General features: G+C 44.0%; 1 pseudogene; it reads left to right on the forward strand.

The window, feature by feature from the left end:
• The first annotated feature begins 3,822 nt into the window (after positions 1–3,822).
• On the forward strand, positions 3,823–7,521 carry LOC125487174 (annotated as a pseudogene).
• Positions 7,522–9,228: the final 1,707 nt, after the last annotated feature.

Below are 9,228 nucleotides of genomic sequence, written 5' to 3' on the forward strand. Positions count from 1 at the left end.
TGTGTGGTATGCGTGCAGGGTGTGTGTGTAGGGTTTATGGTGTGTGTGCTTGTGTGTGTGTGTGTGTGCGCGTGCGTGTGTGCAGGGTGTGTGGTGTGTGTGTGTGCATGTGTGTGTGTGCGTGTGTGCAGGGTGTGTGGTGTGTGTGTGTGCATGTGTGTGTGTGTGCATGTGTGTGCGTGTGTGTGCGTGTGTGTGAAGTGTGTATGGTGTATGTGCAGGGTGTGTGTGTGCATGTGTGTGTGTGCATGTGTGTGTGTGTGTGTGTGCGCGTGCGCATGTGTGTGTGTGCGCATGTGTGTGTGTGCATGTGTGTGCGTATGTTTGCATGTGTGTGCGTGTGTTTGCATGTGTGTGTGTGCATCTGTGTGCGTGTGTGTGTGTGTGTGTTTGCATGTGTGTGCATGTGTGTGTGTGCATGTGTGTGCATGTGTGTGCGTGTGTGTGCGTGTGTGTGCGTGTGTGCATGTGTGTGCATGTGTGTGCATGTGTGTGCGTGTGTGTGCGTGTGTGTGTGTGTGTGTCTGTGTCTGTGTGTCTGTGTGTGTCTGTGTGTGAATGTGCAGGGTCTCCCCAGTGTCCTGTGCCAGTGGCACTATGGGAGCATGAAGGAATATTGTCCTGACCAATATTCACACTTTACCTTCGAACATAAAACAGACAGTCTGATCATTATCACATTGCAGTCTGTCGGAGCTTGCTGTGTACAGATTGGTAGCTGGGGTATCCACAATGGAATACTGCCAGCATTTGAAAACGGCTTTGGTTTGGATTTTTAGATTTTCTTTGAAGTCCCTGCAGTGGTTATCTATCCACAAAACACAAGGGGCAGGATTATCCTCACAGAGACCAAATGGGAATCCCAAGGGAGCCTGACTGGGGAAGCTATTTCCTGAAGGTGGATCTCCTGACTGGCTGTCCCTGTTTGCCTGTCGTATGAAGAGGCCAGGCAGCCCTAGAGCTCTGCTACAGAGGGGAAGAGCCTTCCCATCCTCACAGCCCACCTCCGACACTGTCACTCCAGGGCTAGGTAAGTTCACGCCCTGTAAGATTGCACAGTAGCGATATCCCAGGAACTGAGATCAAATGATTCTCCATTTAATTGATGCTGACCTGAGCTGCGTTGAATTAAGCAGTAATTACATCTCTGAACAAGCTGATTAGGAAATATCTTAAACAGCTTGCTTTCGGTACACCACATTGTTGGTGCTGTGAATACACAGGAGAATAGTGGCCTGGAAGTAACACTACAGTATTTGCGTGTAGGAAGATGGGGGAAATGTACTGACAACACTCACTTACAGCTCATGAGAAGGTGGTGTACTGAACTGCATTCTTAAATCACCATGCAGAGAAGCTGCTCCCACAGTGCAGTTAGATCATAAGTTTCAGAATGTTAATCCAGTGCTGATGAAGGATTGGGGATTTCTATCCAAGTGAAGATACTGAGTGACTCAGAGGTGAAACCTGGAAGTACTAACGTCTTTTGTCTCAGTGGGGAGAGTGTGGGGTCAGGGAGGGCTGTAAAAAACAATTCTAGTGACTTCCAAAAGCCCCTACTGAATAGGACTCAAAATCTCTTGACGTGTTGTTTGTCCCTAAGTTCCTCCATTGATTTTAACTTAGCTCTTGCTTTCAGTAAAGTACCAGAAAAAGGAAGATCGCACAGTTAACATGACGCTATCTAGGACAAAGCAGCCCGTTACATTGGCATCACACCCTCATTTTCACCCCCTCTACCACCGACGCTCAGTAGCAGCAGTGTGTGCTGTCTACAGGATGCACTGCTATAACTCACCAGGACCCTTAGACAGCACCTTCCAAAGCAATAAATACTGCTATCTAGAAGGACAAGCAGTTACATGGGTACACCACCTCCTCCCTCCCCCTGCCGCAAGTTCCCCTCCAAGCCGCTCACCGTCCTGACTGGGTCGCTGTCGCTGGGTCAAAATCCTGGAATTCCCTCCCTAAGGGCATTGTGGGTCTACCTATTATACATAGACTGCAGCAGTTCAAGAGGCAACGCACCACCACCTTCTAAAGGGCAACTAGGGACGGGTAGTAAATGTTGGCAATTCCCACAACCCATGAATAAATAAAAAAAAGTGTTGGAGAAACTAAGCACGTCTAGCAATATCTGTGGAGAGAGAAAAAGAGTTTGCATTCTCAGTTCGAAATGACTGTCCTTCAGAGGCTGTGTATTGTTACAATCACAGTCAATAGTACAACTGCACAATTCAGATCCCAGAATGAAGTCTGGCTTGATAGATCACATATTGATGCTTTTGATTTAACATGGCTGTCTTTCACTGAAACAGAAGCACGTAAGGCTGCAGATAAAGTTTTAACAATAAAACAGAAGTTTACTGCACAAAAGAAACGCAAAATAAATTAAACCAAGTTATCTCAGCATAACTGTTTGAAAGACTTTAAAACATATGACTAAACAATGTCCCAACTTCTCACCAACACCATCACTTTACTGTCATTCAAAATCCAGAGAGGTTTTCCTTTCCTACCAAATCTATAGGTTTGACTTAACTGTTCTTTTCAATTCCTATCCTGTCAGCCATTTACCTGATTACTCAGACAACTGAGAGCTTAGAGTTACTTAGTTTATTAATAACATGAGAATTCTACCAAGTACCCCAGTCTGGAAGTTTCACAAACTTCACTCTTTAACTGAGGTACCTCATTCCCTAAACTGTTCTGAATAATTTCCTTTACTAAAAAAGAATATATTTGCATTTGATTTCTGTCAGATCTCCTCTAAACTGAACCCAAAACCTTTTGAACATTTTTTAAAAAAGCTTACTCATCCTAGATTCTGCTAAAGCTAATGACTTAATGTTTGCACTCCTGTTCTAAATCCCCACAACATAAACAAACTTCCATTAACTCTTCAGGAGTCCTTGCAGTCATCTGGCACACATTAGTTAAATCCATGGTTCCAGAAAGACTGACCTAATTAAATTCTAAACCCTTTCACAGAAGTAGACTAACAGTCATATGCCACTGGTTTGAAATCCAAATATGGACTTGTAAATCTTTTCAATACATGCCAATGGCAGGTGGTAAGAGCAGGAGAGATTCCTGAAAAGCAGTGTGATTAAAAAAAATTGGAGCTTCTACCCTTATGATCCATAGCTCCAGGCGATAATATACAGGTAAAGGTATGTTACCAGAGCAACTCAGAACTCTTCATGGGCCAGTTGCCTCAGTTGGTTGGAACACCTGATACAGCTCAGGGTTGACACAAACAGAATAGAGTTTGGTCCCCATTCTGTCTGGGGTGGATTCAGGACTTGAACCCATGCCCGATGTGTGTTTACGGTCGCAGTGCTGTAGGTTGTATCTGATGTTGGGTAAAAGTTGAAGAAGATACCAGGAGGAAAATATTTTCTCAGAACAATGCCTCTATTTTCCAATGGGCTTTCAACAATGTCATTGACAAGTTGGGAAAAAGAATCCCTCAGAGTAACACACTAATGTAGCTCCTCTGGCCTGCAACAGGATTGTCTTACTATCTTCACTCAAATGTAAAAATCAGATTTTAGCAAGTACTTTATTTTTGTTGCTATTTCCAAGTAGACGGGAGTTTGTACTTGTGAAGGTCAAAGTTCAATCAGGAATTCCAGCATGGTTGAGTTGTCAATGAAGGGAGCCTCTCCTTTATCATCCTGATTGGCTCCTGGGTCCAAATCCCACCCTGCACTGATTGGAATCCAATTGGAAATAGCAGCTCTTCAATTGATTAAGCAAAATAATTGGTCATTGTTGATTATGTCATTTCCTGCTTTAAAAGATGAGGATTATGTTGGTGGAGGATAAATTAAGTGCTGAATGGCACTGATAGTCGATTGTGTGTGTGAGGTCTCCCCCACCCCTTTCTGGTAGAAATCAGGACAAGGCCAGCTTGACCAAATGGATTCCCAGATTAGTCAAAACTATCACCAGGATTGTGAAGCTGCTGCAAACAGGTAGATTAATGTGGAGCTCACTGCCTCCTATCTCTATTAGTCTTTGGTGAGTGTTGTCTCTTATTTTTAAAATAAAACCCCTGTTAGGGTTAAAGTGTCTGCTTTTAGTTTGACCTGGATAACTTCATACATGGATTTTTTTTTAGTTATCAAAACAACAAATGTCAACATTATAACTTTGGGTTTTTTCTTATTATTAACCCCACTTTTTGAATCAACCTGTTGTAATGTTATTCCTTGCACCATGGGAGCAGCTTGGGATGTGAACCTGGGTCTCTTGGCCCAGGGATTAGGGATGCTATCGCTGCAAGGGCCCTAAGGTATCTAATATCAGCTGATGAGCTAATTGTCACTTGGTCAAATGACTTAATTACAGAAAGAGTGAGTGTCCCTGGGTTTGATCTATAATATTGTTTCTTGGTGTAACTGTACTGACCTTGTCCCTAATGTTTCTAACTGACCAGATCAAAAGTTGCTACACATCTAGTAGATGCGACTAGAGCTGCTGCCTCCCTTTCAGATAGGGATGTTATCACTATATGACTACTTTGTTTTGTTTCTTTTCTCACACAGCTGTGTGACTTGGTTGTGTTTGAACCAGCCATTTTGTGGGAATAGAACTGTGCATTGCTTAATTTGGCAACAATAGTAGCCTTCACTTGGGAACTAATGGGTTTTGAGCTTTTTTTCAGGTACCAGCTTTATACTGAGGTTTTGTTTAGTGTTCAGTCAGCCTGGCTTCTTGTTTGCATTAGTGCAGTCACATCATGCCTTCTCAAACTCCAAGGTGCTCTGATTATAGCTTCAGTTGTGAAGTGGGGACTGAGTTAAATTTGACAGAATTGCCAGTAAGCCTTGTATGAACTTAACATCTGGTTAGAAGTGACTTCCTTTCTACTTAATTGAAATTGACAGTGTCAATTCATCCTTCCTCAACTCGCACTTGTAATCAGATGTATTCTGATCAGCATTCCAACTCCTAACCACTTGTGAACAAATGATATAAATTGTTTTGTTCCTGATTCATTGCAAAATTCTAGTTTTTTTTAAACTGGGCTTTAACTCTAACTTTTTTAAGCTACAAATTTTCAACCACCTATCAGTTCACTTCTATGCTGATTTTAAATTTTCCATACAGAGTATGGAAAACATGGCTAGTGATAAAACCAGTCAATATACCTGACTGCCAAATAGAGCACCCCCCCCCCCCAAACAATGGGGAGAGGTCTCTGGTTTTAGTTTAAACTAGAACTGGGGCCAGTGATGTGTTTAATGGGAAGTAACTTGTTCTCTTCCAGATGTCCTACTTTGACTGGGATGATGTTGCCCTGCCCCATTTCTCCTGCTTCTTCAAAGATCCTTCCCAGGAGAAGCAGGAACATGCAGAGAAGCTGCTGAAATCTCAATCAGCGTGGAGGCTGAGTCTTCCTCCAGGATGTGAAGGTTGGAGTTAGTGGGGGAAATGGCTGATCTCATCACTGACAGGAAGCCATATCACAGGATTTTAACATTCTGGGGGTTCTATTACTTGGCTTCCCCACTTGATCTCGATCTCCAAGTCCTGTAGCATAGAAACAGGCCCTTCAGCCCAACCTTGTAATTTGATAGTCATCACAAACATTAATCCCACTTACCTGCACTTTGGTCTATGGCATCATTTTATATACCAATCAAGCTGCAGCTTAAATGTTGCAAGAGTAGCTGCCTCTACCAACACCCCTCTTTCCCCCCCACACCACCCCCAGTAGTGCATTGCATATTTCCACAACCCTCATTTCCTCAGATCCCCCTCTCTTAAACCACTTCTAAGGAAAACCCCAATCTCTCCTCACAATGGATTTTTCATCTTGGAGAACGTCATCTGTGCTCCCTCCAGTACCATCCCATCCTTCTGATTCTGGTCACCACTGTACTCCATCTATGGCCTAACCAAGCTCCTATAAACTATAGGAACAGTCTTGTTACAAACTGTCCTCCTTAATGAAGGCAAGCATCTTGTATGCCACTTCACCAACCTGCCTACCTTTTAATAAGACTCTAATCTATGGCCTTGTACACCAAGGTACTCTTTTATTATAAACAACTTGCTGTCCTTGTATGATATCCTCAACCAACCTGCTCACATGAATGAAGCTACCAGCACAGGAACTTGAACCTGGATCCTCTGCTCCAGACAGGTGCACTTCCAATGCACCATGAGCCCTTGGGATGAAGTTGTAAATATCCTGTTCTAAATTCCATCAATGGACACTGTGGGCATAAGGATTAGTTTGCACCAATGACCTGTTCCTGAACTTCCTGCCTCAGATCAAGGACAAAAGGGCAAGGTGAAATCAATTATCAATAACTGATTTGTTCTTCTGGGCTTTAGGGTTAGCACTGCTGCCTCAAAGGGCCAGGGCCCCAGGTTTGGTTCTCGCCACTGGTGACCGACTGGAGTTTAATGTTCTCATGTCTGCATGGATTTCCTCCAGGCAATCCAGTTTTTGCCCACAGCCCAAAGATGGGCAGGTTAGGTGGATTGGCCATGGGAATAGGATCAAGGGTGGATCCAGGTGGTATGCTGTTCAGAGGGTGGGTGTAGACTTGATGGGCCAAGTGGCTTGCTTCCACTGCTGCAGGGATTCTGATTCTGAAGCTTAACTGTCCTTCTTTCCATTCTCAGAAGCCAGAGAGGGATGAGTGGGGTAACAGTCTGCAGGCAATGCAGGTTGCCCTGATCTGGAGAGGAATGTGAACCAGAGTTTGCTGGATCTACACCAACTCGCCACTGCCCAGACTGACCCTCATGTAAGCTTCACCACATCCTCATCACTACTAGACCCTCAGGGCAACACTTCATTGGTTGGTCTTTTGTGGATTGGAAATTCACTAATGTAACACTTTGTCCAGATATGATACTCACTTCAGATCCATATAGATGATTACATTGTTGCAACAGCTCAGCAATGAAAAAATAGGAAATTGGGTCATAATCTAGTTGGAATACTGAAGTCTCATTCAGGGTCATTGCAATAGAATGATCATTGCCCATCACAATCTAACTCGGCTCCCTTTAACAAACTGCAGGATGAATCAGCTAAAATGCTATTATCCTCATTGGCACAAATTCTCCAGGTGTTAGCTAGATTTTCAGGGCTGTGTCCAGAGCTAGTATGGCAAGTGTAGTTTGCAGTAGGAATTCTGAAATTGTCTTGGATCGTGTTAAAGTACCAAGTTGTAATATTGCTTTGTTGCAGCTGTGTGACTTCCTGGAGACATGCTATTTGGATGAGGAGGTGAAGATCATCAAGCAACTTGGGGACTACATCACCAACCTGAAGCGTCTGGGAGCTCCTGAGAAAGGGATGGGAGAGTACCTGTTTGACAGGCTCTCCCTGGAGGACAGCAGTTAGTGTGGCATGGAGTATTGTCTGCTTGGTCTTAATGCATTACCCACTTCACCTGGACAATCTGGCTCCCTCCAGGGAGAAGGGACTTGTAGCAAAGAATGTAATGGCTGTACCATCTGAATGGAAATGAATAAAATGTATTGATCTTGCTTATTGTCCATCATTCTTATCATACTGATACTTCACTTTGGTAGGTAATGCTTGAGAGCTTGATGTCTGTAATATTTGTGCCATTTGATTGGCTGATCAAAACTAATTGGACTAGGAAATACTTCACTATATCTCCTGTTCCACACTTCCATAAAATGGGGTGGGAGAACTAAAGTTCCTCTGTGCCCTTGAAATTTCAACTAGAATTTGAGGTCTGGGGATTACAGGCTGTGGGGTGAGGAATCATTTGGACACCAATTGTACTTTTCTGGACATGATGGGTACAATTCCATACTTCAAAAGGTAAAGGCAAGACATGCTTATCTAGCAAAACCCCACACCTGATTCTATGTTTTCCCCTCACACAGATTCCTTTCAGCCTCTCTGAACGATGAATTTCTTTCAGGTGACTAAATCACTTTCCAAAGAGAAAGCTGGATAGTTCATCTTAACCAAGGCCTAAGTAAAGAGGTCCATCAGGCTTTGGTTTCTAAACAGGTGGAGGAACCAGCCAAGGTGGGAATGATATGACCTCAACTTGTCTGGCATACCACCACTGCCCCTGGGTTCTAACATGGCTGGTATATTAAGTGTTGCTGTTTCCTGTTCCCCTGGGGACCTGATGTTGGGTCCCAGACCATCACTTGTGCTGAGGTTGTTGCACTCCCATGTTACAGCCTTCAGCGGTTGGCCCCACTGACCAGTGTGTGTTTTTTTTTTTCTCCCTTCCCCCTCTAGTCAGAGTTAAACATACTCCTCATCTAGGGGACCTTGATTAAGTACCCATCTTAGCTCAACAATAAGCCTAGCCACAAAGGGGCAGCTTTTCCCAGAAGCAATCCAAAGTGGCTCCCTCATTTTTTTTTTTTTTTTTTTAAATGTCTCACTCAAGACCCTCTTCTTTCATTTTCCACCCCCCATCAAACCTGCCAGCCCAGAGCTGGGAAAATTCAGCCTGAATGTTCTCAACAGGCACATTCCTGGGAGTCGGCTCAAGAAATTCTCCTGAAATGTGGTCTATTATAATGCAGTGCCTCATTGTCACCTACAGCAGGATAATAGTGACCTGGGAATAACACAGCAATGCTCGTGGTTAAATGCTTCTACTTGATTGACTCTTGCTGCTAAAGCCAGCATTGAGCGCACTAAGCTGCTACCTTGGTTCCTCTAAGCTTCCCATGTACTGTAGGTTTTTCCTGATATAGTTTGATTTGCCCCAGTGATGTTGAACGAGCAGTGATTTCTGTTCAAGTTGGGAACAGTGTGACTTAGAGAGGAAACCTGGAGATGCTGACTTTCCCGTACGGCTGCTTCCTTTATCATTCGAGGTGTCAGAGATCAGGGGTTAGGGAGGGGGCTATCAGAGACATCCTGGGGATTGTTTCAGGGAGTTTTGTAGCGAGTGCACACTGCAGCCTTCACGGAGAGTGTGGGTCGTTAAGGCACTGAACATATTTGTTCCACCACAGAAATCCTTTTTATTTTAAACAATCTTAAGTCATGCTGATAGAATCCCAACAGTGCAGCAAGAGGTTATTCGGCTCATTGAGTCTGCACGAATCCTCCAAGCAGCATCATGTTCAGACCCACCCCATTCCCTTCACCGTATTCCTGTACTTCCCATGGCCAATCCATCCAGCCTGCATATTTTTGGACTGTGGGAGAAACTGGATCATCCAGAGGGAACGCATGCAGACACGGTGAGG

Source organism: Rhincodon typus, chromosome 37 (genome assembly GCF_021869965.1).
Source record: "Rhincodon typus isolate 14 chromosome 37, sRhiTyp1.1, whole genome shotgun sequence".
NCBI classification, from domain to species: Eukaryota; Metazoa; Chordata; class Chondrichthyes; order Orectolobiformes; family Rhincodontidae; genus Rhincodon; species Rhincodon typus.